We start from the raw sequence: 19,634 nt of genomic DNA, 5'->3' as shown, positions 1-19,634 counted from the left end.
GAGGACGTGTTACAGTGTAGCAGAGGAGGACGTGTTACAGTGTAGCAGAGGAGGACGTGTTACAGTGTAGCAGAGGAGGACGTGTTACAGTGTAGCAGAGGAGGACGTGTTACAGTGTAGCAGAGGAGGACGTGTTACAGTGTAGCAGAGGAGGACGTGTTACAGTGTAGCAGAGGAGGACGTGTTACAGTGTAGCAGAGGAGGACGTGTTACAGTGTAGCAGAGGAGGACGTGTTACAGTGTAGCAGAGGAGGACGTGTTACAGTGTAGCAGAGGAGGACGTGTTATGGTGTAGCATAGGAGGACGTGTTACAGTGTAGCAGAGGAGGACGTGTTACAGTGTAGCAGAGGAGGACGTGTTACAGTGTAGCAGAGGAGGACGTGTTACAGTGTAGCAGAGGAGGACGTGTTACAGTGTAGCAGAGGAGGACGTGTTACAGTGTAGCAGAGGAGGACGTGTTACAGTGTAGCAGAGGAGGACGTGTTACAGTGTAGCAGAGGAGGACGTGTTACAGTGTAGCAGAGGAGGACGTGTTACAGTGTAGCAGAGGAGGACGTGTTACAGTGTAGCAGAGGAGGACGTGTTACAGTGTAGCAGAGGAGGACGTGTTACAGTGTAGCAGAGGAGGACGTGTTACAGTGTAGCAGAGGAGGACGTGTTACAGTGTAGCAGAGGAGGACGTGTTACAGTGTAGCAGAGGAGGACGTGTTACAGTGTAGCAGAGGAGGACGTGTTACAGTGTAGCAGAGGAGGACGTGTTACAGTGTAGCAGAGGAGGACGTGTTACAGTGTAGCAGAGGAGGACGTGTTACAGTGTAGCAGAGGAGGACGTGTTACAGTGTAGCAGAGGAGGACGTGTTACAGTGTAGCAGAGGAGGACGTGTTACAGTGTAGCAGAGGAGAACCTGGCCCTCCTGAAGGTGGATACAGCCTGCTGGAGGGAGGAGAACCTGGCGCTTCTGAGGGTGGTATGATCCAAGGTTTCCACCGGCAGGATCTGAGGTGGTGGTGGTGGTGTTGGTCGCTGCTTTCCTTTCTAAGCACCGGAACGAGGTGTTGCCGCCTCTCCCTCTCTCCCTCCCTCCCTCGCTCTCCCTCTCTCTCTCTCTTTTTCTCTCTTTCACACACACCCTAACAGGAATCAAGGTGTTGCGGCCTTCCACCAACCCCCCCTCCCCAGCAGAGAGCGGAGGTGTTGCTACCCCCGCATCCCCCAGCAGGGAGCGGAGGTGTTGCTACCCCCGCATCCCCCAGCAGGGAGAGAGGTGTTGCTACCCACCCTAACCCAGCAGAAAGCGGAGGTGTTGCTACCCCCGCATCCCCCAGCAGGGAGAGAGGTGTTGCTACCCCCCTAACCCAACAGGGGCCGAGGTGTTGCTACCCCCCCCTCATCCCCCCTTTCCCTCACACGCTGGATGACACGGCCTGGAGCTTCCCCCTTCCCCCCCGGCAACACTGACTGCCAACAAAGGTCAGGAAATGTGTTCGAGGTCAAGAACAATGACGACCCCCCAATTCATGTCAAGTGTTGGAGGTGGAGGAGGAGCCAGCGGGGGTCGTAGTGAGGGACACAAAAATCTATATGGATGGACCGGTTCGTTCCGGTCGTCCCTAACGTCACAAGAACGACCCAGTCACAGGATGGACCGGTTCGTTCCGGTCGTCCCTAACGTCACAAGAACGACCCAGTCACGGGATGGACCGGTTCGTTCCGGTCGTTCCACAGCGTCGCCGTAAAGACGTATTTTTATACGTGAGATACACCAGGAGACCGTCGGTCCGTACCTGAGAGAGAGAGAGAGAGAGAGAGAGAGAGAGAGAGAGAGAGAGAGAGAGAGAGAGAGAGAGAGAGAGAGAGAGAGAGCAGCAGCAGCAGGAGGCGCTGCTGTGAGCCATCAACTTTAAACCGAGCGAGGAGCAGGTCCCTGCTGCAGGGGGGGGTTGGTGGTGGTGGTGGGGGGTTAGGGAGGGTGGGTTGGGCTGGGGAGGGGGGGAGGTAGGGAGGTTGATGGAGCGGGGGGGGGAGGGGGTTGGAAGCCTCCTCCTCCTCCTCACAGTGTACAGCGCTAAGCACATCATCAGGTCTTCCTCGCCACACAAACCATACGTCCCCCCATCAACCTCCACACCTCTCCTCTCCTCTCTCTCTCTCTCTCTCTCCCCCTCACCACCCATTACAAAGCTGCCCCGTTTGTGCCCCTCCTCTCTCCACAGCGCCCCTTCCTCACCATCCACCCCTCCCCCCCCCCACCAGTTCATGGGAGAGAGAGAGAGAGAATGGGAAGACGGATGCGGCGCTGGCTGGATGTGTGTATACCACATGACGATGGTACTTTACCACACGAGACAGAGAGAGAGAGAGAGAGAGAGAGAGAGAGAGAGAGAGAGAGAGAGAGAGAGAGAGAGAGAGAGAGAGAGAGAGGAAGTTGACCTACGATCTACGGTGCGAACACTGCAGCTTCTCTCCCGCGACCTACACAACACACAAGTCTTAAAAAGGCTTGGCCTCAGACTTGATACTTACGGGTCAGGTCAAGGATCACGCCATCGTCGTGCTCAAGAATCGTACCGTCGTGATCAAAGGGTCGTACCATCGTGATCCAGGGTCGTACCATCGTGATCCAGGGTCGTACCATCGTGATCCAGGGTCGTACCATCGTGATCCAGGGTCGTACCATCGTGATCCAGGGTCGTACCATCGTGATCCAGGGTCGTACCATCGTGATCCAGGGTCGAACCATCGTGATCCAGGGTCGAACCATCGTGATCCAGGGTCGTACCATTGTGATCAAAGGGTCGTACCATTGTGATCAAAGGGTCGTACCATTGTGATCCAGGGTCGTACCATCGTGATCCAGGGTCGTACCATCGTGATCCAGGGTCGAACCATCGTGATCCAGGGTCGAACCATCGTGATCCAGGGTCGTACCATTGAGATCAAAGGGTCGTACCATTGTGATCCAGGGTCGTACCATTGTGATCAAAGGGTCGTACCATTGTGATCCAGGGTCGTACCGTTGTGATCCAGGGTCGTACCATTGTGATCAAAGGGTCGTATTGCTGTGCTTCAGGGTCGTACCATCTTCTCGCTTAATGGGGTTAAGTTTACCCTTATCAGCCTTAGAAGGGAACAAGGGCAGTGGGCAGTGAACTCGGCCCGGACGAGGAGCTGGGGGTCACGCGAAAGGCCGGGCCTTGAACAGCGAGATGACCTGTGACCTACACACGCTCCCACACCATCTAGTGGTCACCTCGTATGCTCATGGTTCAGTGTGTTATGCTCCTTAGGCAGGCAATCTAGGTTCCTAGGTCTCGCCTACCATCCTCCAGGTCACCAGGGGACTAGGTTCCTGGTAACCAGGGAACCTGTCCTCGTCTTTCTAATCCATCTGCTACCAAGTATCTGGTTACCTGGTAATCACAAGGTGGTGTCTGGTAGACACCAAGTACTTGGCAGTCAAACGCTCCACTGTCGGTCCAGTAGGTTCATTGTGTCTATCCATTATGGCCATGTCCCTGGACATGGCCATCCCTTGCAGACGCGTTAGGGCTGTCCATGATGGCCATGTCCCTGGACATGGCCATCCCTGGCAAGCGCGTTAGGGCTGTCCATGATGGTCATGTCCCTGGACATGGCCATCCCTGGCAAGCGCGTTAGGGCTGTCAGTGAGGGCCATGTCCCTGGAGGTGGTCATCCCTGAGCTACCCCCCCCCGTCAGGAGCTACAAGCCGTCGGCTGACTAGGCCTGTCCTGGTTGTGGCAGGAAGGATGAACAGCTGGGTGGGCTGCGCGCCCTCTACCCGCGCCGGGGATCGAACCCGCCCGAGTGGGTTAGAGGTCAGGAACGCTGGCCACTATTAATGATGAGCAAGTTCCAGGTGTTCACCAGCTGGTACCCTTACCCTCCAGCTGGTGACCTCATTCCCTCAGCTGGTTTCTTCAGCTACAGCTGGTACCCTTAGGTTCCAGCTGGTACCCCTAGTCAGCTAGTCAGAGCTGGTATTCCGCTGCTCAGGTGGTCCCCCTCCCCCCCCTCAGTCGAAGCTGGTCTGATTCTTTCCAGCAGTGTGTCTGCTCTCTCTCTCTCTCTCTCTCTCTCTCTCTCTCTCTCTCTCTCTCTCTCTCTCTCTCTCTCTCTCTCTCCTCGGGGGGGCCGCCCGCCCCCTCCCCTTGGCAGGGCCACCTGCCGTGACGTCACCAGACTACCACTGGTCGATAAACCTTAGCTACATCCTCCCTAACCTTTAGTGTCCCTTCCCCTGCATATTTCGACAGAGTTCCCGACCTTGTTGCTCTTCTTCTCCTGTGTTGATGAACAGTCCTCCATCCCCGTGTGGTCGGTGTGTGTGGCTCCATCGCTTTACTGGATGCATCTCCGACCCATTTCACTCACTATTTTCTCCGGTCCTCTTCCATCTGTGGCTTCCACCAGCTTTGCTCGACCAACGGCACCCACCCAACAGCTTGGGCCTAGCCCGGCCTGCTGTGGGAGGGTTAGAAGACCCCCAGAAACTCTACCAGATCCGCCAGGATCCACTCTAACCCTCCTCCATTTCCACCCTCCCCCTTTCTCCATCACCTCCTCCTTCTTGTACGACTATGCATCATCACTTGACCATCGTCTGTGCCTCCGGCAACAGACGATGGTCATCGCAGGGGGCCTTCGACGTCGGGTCAGGACCACCCCACCTCCTCTCCTCCCAGAAGAACCAGGGCGCAGCGGGGACCATGGAACGGGACGAAGTCACCATGTTAGCCACTCCTGGCGGGTGATGGACACAGCGGGAACGAGGGAAGAGGCGCTGGAACTCCTACAGGAGACGGTGAGGGAGATGGTGATAGTGTGGACGGTGATGGTGATGGGTGAGTGGGTGGGTTTGAAGTTAATGGGTTCGGAGGGCAAGGAAGACTGACAGTGATGGGGTTATGGATGATGCAGGAGATAATGGGATTCGTGGGGGATGATGGGGGGGGGGTTGCTTGATGATGGGGGTGAAGGTGATGACTGGGTGTGAGGATGATGATGATGATGGAGGACTGAGGGAAGTGATGGGGACAGTGGCTGGCGGTGACGATGATGGGGCTTGGGCTAGTGATGGGACATGAGTGATCAGGTTCAGAATGATGGGGTGGTGATGGCGTGAGATGGACTGCGCCCCCATCACGGTGGTGAGGATGGAAGGGTTGCCATGCATGGGAAGAGGAGATGGGCGATGGAAACGGGGCATCAGAAGCAGTACGGGGTGGGAAGGGGAGGAACATACGGGAGTGGCGTGTGGCCCACACTGCCCGGGGAGGGGAAGGGTGTTGGGGGAGATGTATATGAGGCAGGGATGGTCGTGCATAGAACGACCACTGCAGCAGCTGGGGGACATGGGAGGGGAGCATGGGAGCAGAGGAAGGCTGGGGAGGGGAGCATGGAAGCATAGGAAAGCTGGGGAGGGGAGCATGGAAGCATAGGAAGGCTGGGGAGGGGAGCATGGGAGCAGAGGAAGGCTGGGGAGGGGAGCATGGGAGCAGAGGAAGGCTGGGGAGGGGAGCATGGAAGCATAGGAAAGCTGGGGAGGGGAGCATGGAAGCATAGGAAGGCTGGGGAGGGGAGCATGGGAGCAGAGGAAGGCTGGGGAGGGGAGCATGGGAGCAGAGGAAGGCTGGGGAGGGGAGCATGAGAGAAAATGGACGAGAGAAAGAATGAGAAGAGGAAAGTAAATGAAAATAAAGTGGGAGGAGAGAATGATGTGTGAACAGGGGAGGGAGGTAGAGAGGTGACGGATGATGGAGAGAGAGAGAGAGAGAGAGAGAGAGAGAGAGAGAGAGAGAGAGAGAGAGAGAGAGAGAGAGAGAGAGAGAGAGAGCCAGCTGCCGGGGGCGATGCTGTCGTAAAGCTGCACACGCAGCAGGATCCAGCGGGGGAACGTCTGCTTGCTGTGGCAAGGCACAAGCTTCTGGCTGACACACACACACACACACACACACACACACACACACACACACACACACATAAACACACACACACACAAACACCATGTAAATACCCTCGTCCACACGTTCGCAAAATTCTAAAGCAAAAATGAGTTACTTATGAGAGATGAGTCTAGCATCCATCACACGTCCTGGGCGACGTACTCACACCTCATCTCACACCTCACACACACACACACATGCCCGACGTCTGGATACCTCACGTACACGCCTCACAGTACATATAGCTAACTCAAACCTGTTAATAGAAATTATTCTATCAACGTGAATAGAAATTGTTCTATTAACTTAAATAGAAATTGTTCTATCAACTTAAATAGAAATTGTTCTATTAACTTAAATAGAAATTATTCTATTAACTTGAATAGAAATTGTTCTATTAACTTAGAAATTGTTCTATTAGCTTTAATAGAAATTGTTCTATTAACTTAAATAGAAATTGTTCTGTCAACTTAAATAGAAATTGTTCTATTAACTTATATAGAAACTGTTCTATTAACTTAAATAAAAATTGTTCTATCAACTTAAACAGAAATTGTTCTATTAACAAACAGAAATTGTTCTATTAACAAACAGAAATTGTTCTATTAACAAACAGAAATTGTTCTATTAACAAACAGAAATTGTTCTCTTAAACAGAAATTGTTCTATCAGCTCTCTCATCTGCATTTTCTGTTTCGCACAGGATCTTCTGTTGCCCAAGAACTGTACCCAGGTATCTGTTACAATATAATCATCAAAAACGCCCAGTGAGTAATAATTTTCACAAAAAAGGCCCATTAAGTTAACGTAAATTACTCGATGATTCTAATTACTTATTACCAATAGACAGAAACCCATTAAGTTGTAGCAATACAGGGTTATGATGCGATGCTAATTAAGACTCATTAAGCAATGCTAATTAATCAATAAGAGACGCGGTATCTTTTTTTCTGTGGGGGAAATTATTTCCCCTAAATGACCAATGAGACAGGAGCCTCGACTCAACCAATGGCAGCCCAGGAAGGCCCAACCATTCAACCAAAGTTTACCAAAAAAAAAAAATTTATCTTTAACGAATGACTTTGTACAAAGCAGCCCACAGCAGGACAGCCGATCATCACACAACCGTCGTGACAAGAAGAAGCGGTTGACCAATAGAGGCTCAGGAAACCAAAACCGTTTCACCAATCACGGAACGGCTTAGGATATCTGTCGACCAATCACAAGCCGGCTTAGGATATCTGTCGACCAATCACAGGGCAGCTTAGATTAGCTGTCGACCAATCGCAGGCCGGCTTAGGATATCTGTCAACCAATCACAGGCCAGCTTAGATTAGCTGTCGACCAATCATGTACCAGCTTGGGTTGACCAATCCGTTGACCAATCACGGGCCGGGTTATGCTACGTCAACCAATGAGGTGTTTAAGATAAGAAGCCAAAACACTTGCACAACACATGCAAGACTTATCAGAGGTTCACACACCTGTGTGGGTCAGCAACGTGTACGACCCTTGAGCACGACGGTACGATCCTTGAGCACGACGGTACGATCCTTGAGCACGACGGTACGATCCTTGAGCACGACGGTACGATCCTTGAGCAGGACGGTACGACCCTTGAGCACGACGGTACGATCCTTGAGCACGACGGTACGATCCTTGAGCAGGACGGTACGACCCTCGAGCAGGACGGTACGACCCTTGAGCAGGACGGTACGACCCTTGAGCACGACGGTACGACCTTTGAACACGTCGCTGCAGCTCTTGAGCACGACGGCGTGACCTTTGACCTGACCTTCACAACCACCCCTCACTCGCCTCAACAAGCGTCACGGCTCTCACCACCACCACAGCTCCTTCCACCTCCACAGCTCCCTTCTGTACCACAGCTCTCCCTTCACCACCACAGCTCCTTCCACCACCACAGCTCCCTTCCCCCACCACAGCTCCCTTCCTCCACCACAGCTCCCTTCCTCCACCACAGCTCCCTTCCCCCACCACAGCTCCCTTCCTCCACCACAGCTCCCTTCCTCCACCACAGCTCCCTTCCTCCACCACAGCTCCCTTCCTCCACCACAGCTCCCTTCCCCCACCACAGCTCCCTTCCTCCACCACAGCTCCCTTCCTCCACCACAGCTCCCTTCCCCCACCACAGCTCCCTTCCTCCACCACAGCTCCCTTCCCCCACCACAGCTCCCTTCCCCCACCACAGCTCCCTTCCCCCACCACAGCTCCCTTCCTCCACCACAGCTTTACGTTCAGCGCCTCGGGGAAGATAAATGGCAGAAGCCACCGCCACCGCCAACACGTTAGGGCGTCTGACGTGAGCAGCGGCACTGGTGCCATCACCCTTAAGACGGCGGGGATGTCCTTATCTTCTGCCCATCAGTGAATGTGAATAGCCCGCTGAGTCCAGGAGTCTCTGCCCCAGGCTGGTGTGTGTGTGTGTGTGTGTGTGTGTGTGTGTGTGTGTGTGTGTGTCTTAGCTCTGTCTCAACCCTATAGGTATAGACATATGAACACCTATGTCTTCTGTATACATATGATGTGTAATGACGTGAGAACAGCTTGCTCCACAACAACTCCCCCACCCCAGCTAACATCCCTCCAGTCTACCAGAGTCGCCCCTTAAAAAACTACATACAAAGAAAACGTAAACACGGCAGGAGAAACACCACTTGATGCAGTGAAGTGTATATCTCACGGTTGAGACACGGTCCGGGTGCGCCTGGCCTCAGTAATGGGCAGGGTAAGGGACACAACATGAATATCATTTAAGAAAATGGGTGCGGGTAACCCACTATCCTATTTTTTTCAATTACAGCATGTTTGTATGTATGTACGTATGTATGTATGCATGTATGTAAGTAAATAGGTATGTATGTATGTATGTATGTATGTATGTATGTATGTATGTATGTATGTAGGCAGGCAGGTAGGTAGGTAGGTAGGTAGGTAGGTATTATGTATGTATGTATGTATGTATGTATGTATGTATGTATGTATGTCCACAGCGCATCTCAGGTCCTTAGACTTAGCTCCAATATTTAGGGTAGACAATTTAGCTTCTTTTTAGCACACAGGTGTGTATACACCTACATAACATGTGTGTGTGTGTGTGTGTGTGTGTGTGTGTGTGTGTGTGTGTGTGTGTGTGTGTGTGTACTAGAAAGATGTCTTCTACCCCCACAGCTGGGTCTGGCACCTTACCTTACGTATACCTTACGATGGTTTGAGAGGTCTTCTACCCACACAGCTGGGTCTGGCATCTTACCTTACCTTACGTATACCTTACGATGGTTTGGGAGGTCTTCTACCCACACAGCTGGGTCTGGCATCTTACCTTACCTTACGTATACCTTACGATGGTTTGGGAGGTCTTCTACCCACACAGCTGGGTCTGGCACCTTACCTTACCTTACGTATACCTTACGATGGTTTGAGAGGTCTTCTACCCACACAGCTGGGTCTGGCACCTTACCTTACCTTACGTATACCTTACGATGGTTTGAGAGGTCTTCTACCCACACAGCTGGGTCTGGCACCTTACCTTACCTTACGTATACCTTACGATGGTTTGAGAGGTCTTCTACCCACACAGCTGGGTCTGGCACCTTACCTTACCTTACGTATACCTTACGATGGTTTGGGAGGTCTTCTACCCACACAGCTGGGTCTGGCACCTTACCTTACCTCACGTGTACCTTACGATGGTTTGGGAGGTCTTCTACCCCCACAGCTGGGTCTGGCACCTTACCTTACCATACGTATACCTTACGATGGTTTGGGAGGTCTTCTACCCACACAGCTGGGTCTGGCACCTTACCTTACGTATAACTTACGATGGTTTGGGAGGTCTTCAACCCACACAGCTGGGTCTGGCACCTTACCTTACCTTACGTATACCTTACGATGGTTTGGGAGGTCTTCAACCCACACAGCTGGGTCTGGCACCTTACCTTACCTTACGTATACCTCACGATGGTTTGGGAGGTCTTCTACCCCCACAGCTGGGTCTGGCACCTTACCTTACCTTACGTATACCTTACGATGGTTTGGGAGGTCTTCAACCCACACAGCTGGGTCTGGCACCTTACCTTACCTTACGTATACCTCACGATGGTTTGGGAGGTCTTCTACCCCCACAGCTGGGTCTGGCACCTTACCTTACCTTACGTATACCTTACGATGGTTTGGGAGGTCTTCAACCCACACAGCTGGGTCTGGCACCTTACCTTACCTTACGTATACCTCACGATGGTTTGGGAGGTCTTCTACCCCCACAGCTGGGTCTGGCACCTTACCTTACCTTACGTATACCTTACGATGGTTTGGGAGGTCTTCTACCCCCACAGCTGGGTCTGGCACCTTACCTTACCTTAAGATAGCTTCGTAGGCTTTAATACCCCACAGCTGAATCTGGAACCAAACTGTTACGTTGTTCTTCTGTTCTGCCAGGCAGCTGGAGGGCGAGAACCATAGGATCACGTAACCTAACTGATGCAACAAATCGTGTTAATACGATGCAAACTCTTTTTAAATTCCCGACACTGTACAGTCTATAGCATTTGTCACGATTGCAGAAATATGTTAAATAATCATCAGGCCTTAGCTGTTTGAAGCGTTTTCTCTTAACGTAATCAATGGGGCACTTTGTGATTACAACGATTACAATGTATGAAGGTTTCCAATACCCCTCTTGCCAACAGATAGTAAGTACTGATGTTCATAAGTTACCAACGATAACAAAATGTTATCTCTTGGATATCTCGAACCACAGATTTCTAAGCGACATTGAACTTTCCGAACTGAAGTACTATGAAATGGACGCACGTACACACACACACACACACACACACACACACACACACACACACACACACACACACACACAAACAAAACTGTGACATCAGCTGTGTCTTGTACGTGAGGAGTAATGATGATTAATAAAGAGTAATGGAGAATGAGGAGGATCAGAGAGGAAGATTAATCACAAACTGACGTATGAAATGCGACACCTAACCAACCCTAGCTCCCCCCCCCCCCCCTCTTCTCTGTGGTCCTCACCACCACAGCGACGTGACATGGATTGTCAACACACTTTTCTTAGCATTCAAATTTCTTTTTCTGCCTTAAGGATTGTGTTATGACCGTCTCTCACTACAGGGTCACTGAGGGAAGGAAGGCATGTTCTTCCTCTGCTCTTCCCCGGAAACACTGATGCTATCACCACACCACCACACCACACCACCACCACCACTCCACCACCACCACCACCACCACCACTCCACCACCACCACCACCACCACACCACCACCACTCCACCACCACCACTCCACCACCACCACCACAGATATCAAAAGTCCACATAAGTACCATGGCTGGTCACACCTACCGCCATGCACGACTCAAAGATTCTTCAAAAAGATATTCGCCAGCTGGCCAGCCTGGGGGACTGGGGGGTCCGAGGGAACTAAGGGGGGTCTGGGGTGGGGGGGGGGGTCTCTTTGGATATTCCTATACCAATGAAAATGCAAATATCACAGGAAATAGGGAGGAAGGGAGGGGAGGGGGTCGTCATCCTCCCCCTATGGACGCCAGCTTCCAAAATTAGCGCAGACATTTTTATCTTCAGACCCGACAATACCAGTGAATATTCAGAACTATTTATTAAGACGTTTTTATTCATTTATGCAATTTACGTTTATTTTTAATAAAGTTGCTGAAACTCTTAAACCTCAACAGAATATATATATATCTATATAAACTCCCGTGGTCAATCGTGTGAGTATATATATATATATATATATATATATATATATATATATATATATATATATATATATATATATATATATATATATATGACCCCGCTCACGCTGACGGACCCTCGTGACGTCACCAGCCTGACATCCGGGCCCCATGACCACGCTGAGTTCAATACTCATGACGTCAGCAACCTCAGGCAGGCGCCCCATGACCCTACTGAGTTCAATACTCATGACGTCAGCAGCCTGAGACCAGCGCCCCATGACCAAGCTGAGTTCAATACTGATGACGTCAGCAGCCCCAGGCAGGCGCCGCATGACCATATTGAGGTCAGCGCTCATGACCTTCCCTTACCTTACACTACCTTACCCAAAGTACCCCTTAGGTTTTTAAGAGGCCTTCTACCCCCACAGCTGGGTCAGGCACCTTACCTTACCATACGTATACCTTACGATGGTTTGGGAGGTCTTCTACCCCCACAGCTGGGTCAGGCACCTTACCTTACCTTACGTATACCTTACGATGGTTTGGGAGGTCTTCTACCCCCATACCTGGGTCTGGCACTTTACCTTACCTTACGTATACCTTACGATGGTTTGGGAGGTCTTCTACCCCCACAGCTGGGTCTGGCACCTTACCTTACCTTACGTATACCTTACGATGGTTTGGGAGGCCTTCTACCCCCACAGCTGGGTCTGGCATCTTACCTTACCTTACGTATACCTTACGATGGTTTGGGAGGTCTTCTACCCCCACAGCTGGGTCTGGCACCTTACCTTACCTTACGTATACCTTACGATGGTTTGGGAGGTCTTCAACCCACACAGCTGGGTCTGGCACCTTACCTTACCTTACGTATACCTTACGATGGTTTCCGAGGACCTTAACCCTCAAAGCTGGGTCTAGGACCAAGCTGCTTTCTTGCTCCACTGTTCACTCAGGCTGTTGGAGGACGCGACACGTATGCTTTCATGGCCACCACATCCTGACTCGTGAGGTACAGTGTAAAGGTATTTGTTTAGGTCTTTCTCAAATCTCTCCATTGTACAGTCCAGTGTATTCCTGATGGTTGCTGGCAATATTGCAAATAACCTTGTCATATCCTGGTGATGATGATAACAGTAAGATTATCTTGGTGATGCTTGTGACTAACAGGACCATCTGTTACAACAGTGTTTAGAGGGTATCCCCTGCACAGGATAACTCCATAATCACCAAACCTAAAATCTCACACGACGCAGGAAACTGCAAGTATACACAAAGTCAACCGCTAGGGCACTGAAGACAACACACTTTTCAATGGGGAAGAGTTCCATCTACTCTGGTGTGAGGGTAGTGAGGATACGGTGGAACTGGAGATATACAAACGACTGAACAGCGAACAAGACCAAGAAACGATGATGCTTGACGTCCTCACCTTCAGCGAACACAAGGAAGCAACAGTTGCCTTTTTCAAAGAAATGATAGGGTGGATCTTGCGGACCTTTAAGGAAAGAGAGTGAAAAAACAATAATGACTCTCTTGAAGGCACTAATACTCTTACGAAACGTCAGAGTTAGAAGGTGTGCAAGGAACCTTCACCATTCGCACTGACGCTGTTAAGACTTTGACCAACGGGGAACAAATGAAACCAGAGACGTCGTACTCATGAACGTGCGAAAGAGAAAGGTATATCATGATTTACACTTGGAAAATCCTAGAAGGCATGACTGCATACTAAACTCAAAAACAGTTTCCTTCTAACACAACAGTATGAGCGACTTGGTTTAATATCCTCAAAACTGTCCTGGGTAAGTAATTTACGAGATGTACTCCACCAATCAGGCTGTGGTGGTCACGCGGGCATGCGGGCCGTGGGCTCAAACAGCTTAGTCGACCAACGAACCAACTCAGCAGCTTAGATCTCGCCCGAGGTGCTGTGGGGTAGAAGACCCTCCATCTGTAGTTCACTGGCTCCCTTCTTTCCCCTGTTCTCTACCCTCTCTACCTCCACTGGTTCCCATCCTACGACCCTTCTCTAGCCTCCTGGTTCCCTTCAGTGGTCTTCCTAGCTATATTCTTCCATCCTTTGCCCTAGCCTCCCTTCCCCCACCCAACACCCCCTCCTCTGGCTGCATGATCCCCATTCCTATACCCACCTCACCAGCCTCCTAGCCCGCTCCTTTCACCCTTTCTCCCTCCCTCCTCCCTTCACTCCTTCTCCTGGCTTTCTGACTTCCTCCCTTAACCCCTCTTTCCCTTGGCTCTTTGGCCTCCCCGCTTCACCCCTTCCCCTGGCCTCCCCGCTTCATCCCCTCCCCTGTTTTCCTGGCCTCCTCGCTTCACCCCCCTCCCCTTGCTTCCTGGCATACCCCCTCCCTTCCCACCCCCCCTTCCCCTTGCCCCTCCCTGCTCTCAGCCAGCGGCATGGCGATCGATGATGGAAACAGCAGCACTAACATTCTTGCGCCCAGCTTGCTCGTAATGACACTATTGTTACCCTCAAAGTTTCCAGGAGATGAGGCCAAGTTTGCCCCAGCGCTGACGCAATTACCGCCCGCATCCCCCCCCCCCCTACCAGTCCTACCCCAAAGTAATGTGAAGCCACTCTCATCCTTCATCTCAACTCTTAAAACCTCTTCACGGCAGCAACCAAATTTTTGCCGCTACACTCGCTTCCACCCGTGGCTGCTGGCTGCCTACCCAACCAGCGGACCTTCACAATACAGCTAACATGTGTTCCAAGGGGGGTAGCAAAGACCAGTCCCCCACCCCCCCTTGCTTGTTTCCACCTCTGGCTAGGTATTAACCAGGTACTGTACCCAACAGGCCAGTCTTGGCGGGTCTTTCAGGTGTTCCTTGTTCCCTCTACACACACATACCGTCATAGATCGTACCGCAATTATCGTGTGAATAATGGCAACTAAATGGGTTGCTTAATCTTATGTTTACTTCCTCTCTTCCACCACCAGACTTTGGGAATCATTCCAGACCACTACAACGTCTTCCTTTAAGAGACACGTTTACCATGAACGCTGCCTTTACCTACACCTGACTCAATACATATGAAGATGTTAGCCTCAGGGAGAAAACTCTACGGTTACGTCCACCCGGAGTTCACTATCACACAGCTCCCAGTTTCTGGCCACTGGAGTGACCTAGCCTCGCCAGCTGCTCTGGTGAACCATAACAGCAGCATACAGTGCAGCACCGATCTGACCCTTGATGTTATGCAGCGGGAGCATTAACAGCATGTACTATCATACCATCATCACGCCCGGGCAGCACCCTGCAGCATTACCACATAAGGTGGTATATATATATTAGCAGAACATAATACCATCACCATAACACAGCATACGAGGCATCGCCAGCATCACTGATATCATATTTGCCAGGCAACATCAGAATAGCAGCACAGCATTAGCATCAATCCTCACTAACATCACAGTATGCAGCACCAGCAGCATTATACAGTGACGCATTAGCATCACACAATGCAGCATAACCAACATCTCACACAGCGCAGCATTAACATCATCCACTGCAGAAAAAGAAATGACACACTCCACTGCCAGCCATATCCAGTGGGATTAAAATCCTCATGGACCATTAGCGTCCCTCCAACCATACATGGGATGACCACTGACACCCCACTGAACTAGAAGACAACCTAAGAACTCATGAAACTTATGTTTTTTTTTACCAGTTCGAAGGCAAGTCATTTCTGCAGCATCTGTGCTCTCCAGTGGACTGAATCTACTGACTATATCCAAGTTGTCATTCCAGCAAGAAACTGTTGTTATATACGAGTTAGTTACAAGACTGGGTCTTCTAGCATTATCCATGTGCATAATATAATACTTCCCTCGGATCTAAATGTCAATATTAGGCTTTACAGTATCATCCATGAGCATAATGCTTCCCCACGCATCTCAATGTGTATACCATAATGCTTCCCCACGCATCTTAATGTGTATACCATAATGCTTCCCCACGCATCTTAATGTGTATAGCATAATGCTTTCCTCGGATCTATGTGTACAGCATAATGCTTTCCTCGGATACATGTGCATAGCATAACACTTTCTTCTGATCTATGAGTATAACATAATGCTTTCTTTGGATCCATGTCTATACCATAATGCTTCCATCTGATCTACGTGTCTGTCTCAGTAATTCTTATATTCTACTAATCCACCTTGCGGCTCTGTCTGGCTGTGATCTTTCCCTCCCTATAAATGTGTTCTCTCTCACATGTCTCCCTCAGATGTGTCATGTACAGGGCGTCTTAGCACCTGGCTTTATCTCGGTCGAGAGATAGACACAGAAATACGTAAATACACCCCTTGAAGGTCAGTCATAGTTAGGGCTTCCAACAGCTTTGTCGACCAACGACCCAACTCAGCAGCCAGGGGCCAAACCCGGGCTGTGTGTGTGTGTGTGTGTGTGTGTGTGTGTGGGGGGGGGGGGGGGGGGTGGAAGACCACTCCTCTAGGACGACTCCATGTATCATCCAGGTACGACCTTGAAGGTTTAGCCATGGTGAGGAGTGTACATGAAGTAAAGATGTCCAGCCCTTGAAGTTAAGCGAGGGTCAAGGATGTCGAGGGAGATGTACGACCCCTTAAGTTCTGACAGGGTCAAGGGTGTACAGGGAGATATACAACCCTTGATATTCTGCCAGGATCGAGGGTGTAGAGGGAGATGTACGACCCCTAAAGCTCTGCCAGAGTCAAGGGTGTACAGGGAGGAACATAGCAAGAGGTAAACAAAGGAAGGCACAGAGGAGGACAGAGCAAAAGTGAGCACAGAGGGAAAGCGACGAGAGGGAACCAGCAGCTGGGACAAAGACAGGCAAATGAGATGGCAAGTGACGTACCTCAGAATGAACGAAAAACGCCGAAGAAAGAACGGAAGTCAGAAAAAGAAGAACACACGAGGGGAGACAACACACACACACACACACACACACACACACACACACACACACAGCCAATTACGAGAACAAGCCACGGAGCGCAGACTGAGGGGGTACTGTGTCGGGGGATGTTGAGGGCAATCAGGCGAAGGAGACTGGGAATGATCCAGAAGGTAATCCCACCACAACGACGTGGTCGGGAAGACGCTACCGCCAGAGTCAGGCAACGGCGTGATCCACCCCTGTCAACTTTACCGTCAGTCTGACCTCCAATGTCCCGTCACACACACACTGCAAACTTACGTCATCGTCACCTTCATCCTCGTGTGTTACGGGGGCGACGTGGTCACCTGGTGTGTAGAACAGCCGAGGGGTCGCGGTTCCCCCAGGGTAAATGAGGCTACAGAACGCGACACAGTCGGCAAACACATGTGGAAAAATAGGAGCTAAGCTTTGGGAGGACCTGTGAGGGAGGGAGGCTGGCTGGAGGCTCCACCCTCACCCGCATGTCCTTGACTGCAGCTGCTGCTGCTGGTTGCTTCTGCTGCCGCCGCTGCTTCTGCCGCTGTCCGCGACAGCGTTAACCTTTTGATGTGTCGTAATGGAATACCGCGCGTGTTGACTGACACACACGGTATCCTCACACCCTCCCTATTAATTAAGGTAAACGCCATAACGTATTAACTCCCGTGACGCCCCGTTTGCTGGCCTGGAGGGAACGGCCAGGGTGGAGGGAAGGGAGGGCGCTAAGGTTCCCTGACACACACACACACACACACACACACACACACACACACACACCTGAAGTTGGCCATCTACAGCAACATTCACATCACACCTCCCTCTCCCTAGCCCCAGCTCCTCGCTGGCTGGTCTGCTATCGACAACCTGACATGTGTCACCACAGCGGTGTGAGGGGCCCAGGGGTGTTGCCTCCTCCGCTCCCCTCCATACTTCATGAATGCCTGTCATGGTCCACAAGCTGAGGGAAAACCTCTTCCTCATGACTACTACCTACACACGAGCTGTCTGCCCACCTACCACCTCTGCTCTCCCTCCACTCACCACGCATCCTCCCGCCTCTGCTCTCCCTCCACTCACCACGCATCCTCCCACCTCTGCTCTCCCTCCACTCACCACGCATCCTCCCACCTCTGCTCTCCCTCCACTCACGCATCCTGCTAACCTGACCTAACATCCTGGCCAGATCTTACTAGCCACAAAGGCTCCTTAGCGACATTCTCCTTATATGAGAAGGGACACAAGACGCACAGCGTCTCACACGGCCTCATCACACTCAAAACGGGAAAAACAAATGACAAATGATGACATTAACCACAGACTGAAACTGTCGCACGAAGCTAAATACAGAGGAAAACAAATTAGCTGCTGGTGAGAAGGGGGTCTTCTGGGGGGGTCTTCACCCCCCACAGCCCGGGCTGGGCCAGGCTGCTGGACTGAGTCGTTGGTCGACCAAGCTGTTGGAAGCCGCAGTCCTCAGGCCTTCACAGCACCCATACCCTGGGGATATACTGCCCTTCATAAGAACATTCAAGACCAAGAACTTCTTGCGCCATTGGACTTATGAGAACAGACGACGCCACCATGAACGGCAGGAAATGTTCTTCGTCGCATGAACCACTCAGAGAACACATGACCCCAGTGATTACCTGAAGCCCCTGGTACACACGTCTCAGGACACGTCATCACATCACTCGCCATAAGAACGAGCCAACAGCAGACTGTCCTGTGCATATATATGACCAGAACTTTACATCTATTGTTATTTGATATACAGAACACCATCAGTGGAGACAGTAAACACATCCTTTAAGTCAAAGAGAGAGAGACTAAACTCCCCATTAATCCCCCCTTAAAAAACAACCTTATAACATGACTTACACATTATATAATGGACTGTAAACACGTCCTTTAAGTCAAAGAGAGAAAGACTAAACTCCACATTAATCCCCCCTTAAAAAACAACCTTATAACATGACTTACACATTATATAATGGAAAAAGGAAAGCATATCCGACACCTGGCGAGCAAGAGAAATACCACAAGCAGGACTTGGGGATGACCGTACGTGGCTAAGCAAATAAACAGCAAAGTGTCTTACCTTATATAATATAGGCTGCTGCTGGGTTGCTAGTGAAGAAGATGGTAGGGGGACTACAGCCTCCTGTAAAGAAAATCGACGAGGTTTATCACTGTCCTTATCTCATACTGTAGATTTTATCTTTAATACAACACACAACACACACACACACACACACACACACACACACACACACACACACACACACACAAGGGACAACAAGGACGTAAAACTCTCTCCCCACGTTCACATACGCCACACACAATAGGGACTACATGAAAAGGTGTCTAAAGAGGAGTAATAATTCATCCTCTGCCTCAAGAACAGAAGCTGGAGGAAATCCAGCAAGAAAATAAAAAGCTGCCTTGTACAAAAAAAAGGAACAGGTCAGAGCTGCAGGATAAAACGTGAGCAGATGAAGAGTTCCAAAGTTTAGCGGTGGAAGGGAAGAAGCAGACATCATAACCACCCATTCTTGAATTGCCTATGGTCATATAGTAATCATGTGACGCAGTTGCTGGCCCACAATAACGTGATCTATCAATGTTGGGGGGCACACAGGCAGTCACTTCTCAGGAACAGAAATTAAACAATGATATATGGCAGAGAAAAAGTTACCAAGAATGTGGCGTACGCTAAAAAGGGTCAAATTTTAAGGTGTGTTTAATTACTTATTTGTACCGTAAAGGGAGAGAATTTTAAACTTGTAAGGCCCCTCCATCTCCTGAACATTCTCTACTACCATACATTCCCTTGAATATATCTCTACAGTATGCATTAACCATGTCATTTCATTCTATTCACCCACCACACTTATACTATACAAACTACATCATAAAAGTACTTCTTCACACCTTATTTTCAACAAGTTTCTTGCATTATTTCATGTTATGTTCTC

The 19,634-nt window shown here is 50.5% G+C and overlaps 1 protein-coding gene across 12 annotated transcripts in view; it reads right to left on the bottom strand.

Moving 5' to 3' along the window:
• The window catches only part of LOC139761978 (protein turtle homolog B-like), a 514,207-nt gene that overhangs the window by 350,315 nt on the left and 144,258 nt on the right, over window positions 1–19,634 (bottom strand). For all 12 annotated transcript variants that reach the window (XM_071686726.1, XM_071686724.1, XM_071686729.1 and 9 more), the window contains exon 3: window positions 18,758–18,820. The gene's annotated coding sequence lies outside the window, so the exon portion shown is untranslated. The remainder of the gene's footprint in view (window positions 1–18,757; window positions 18,821–19,634) is intronic.

Source organism: Panulirus ornatus, chromosome 42 (assembly GCF_036320965.1).
Source record: "Panulirus ornatus isolate Po-2019 chromosome 42, ASM3632096v1, whole genome shotgun sequence".
Taxonomy (NCBI): Eukaryota; Metazoa; Arthropoda; class Malacostraca; order Decapoda; family Palinuridae; genus Panulirus; species Panulirus ornatus.
This window is presented reverse-complemented; position numbering and strand designations above follow the sequence as displayed.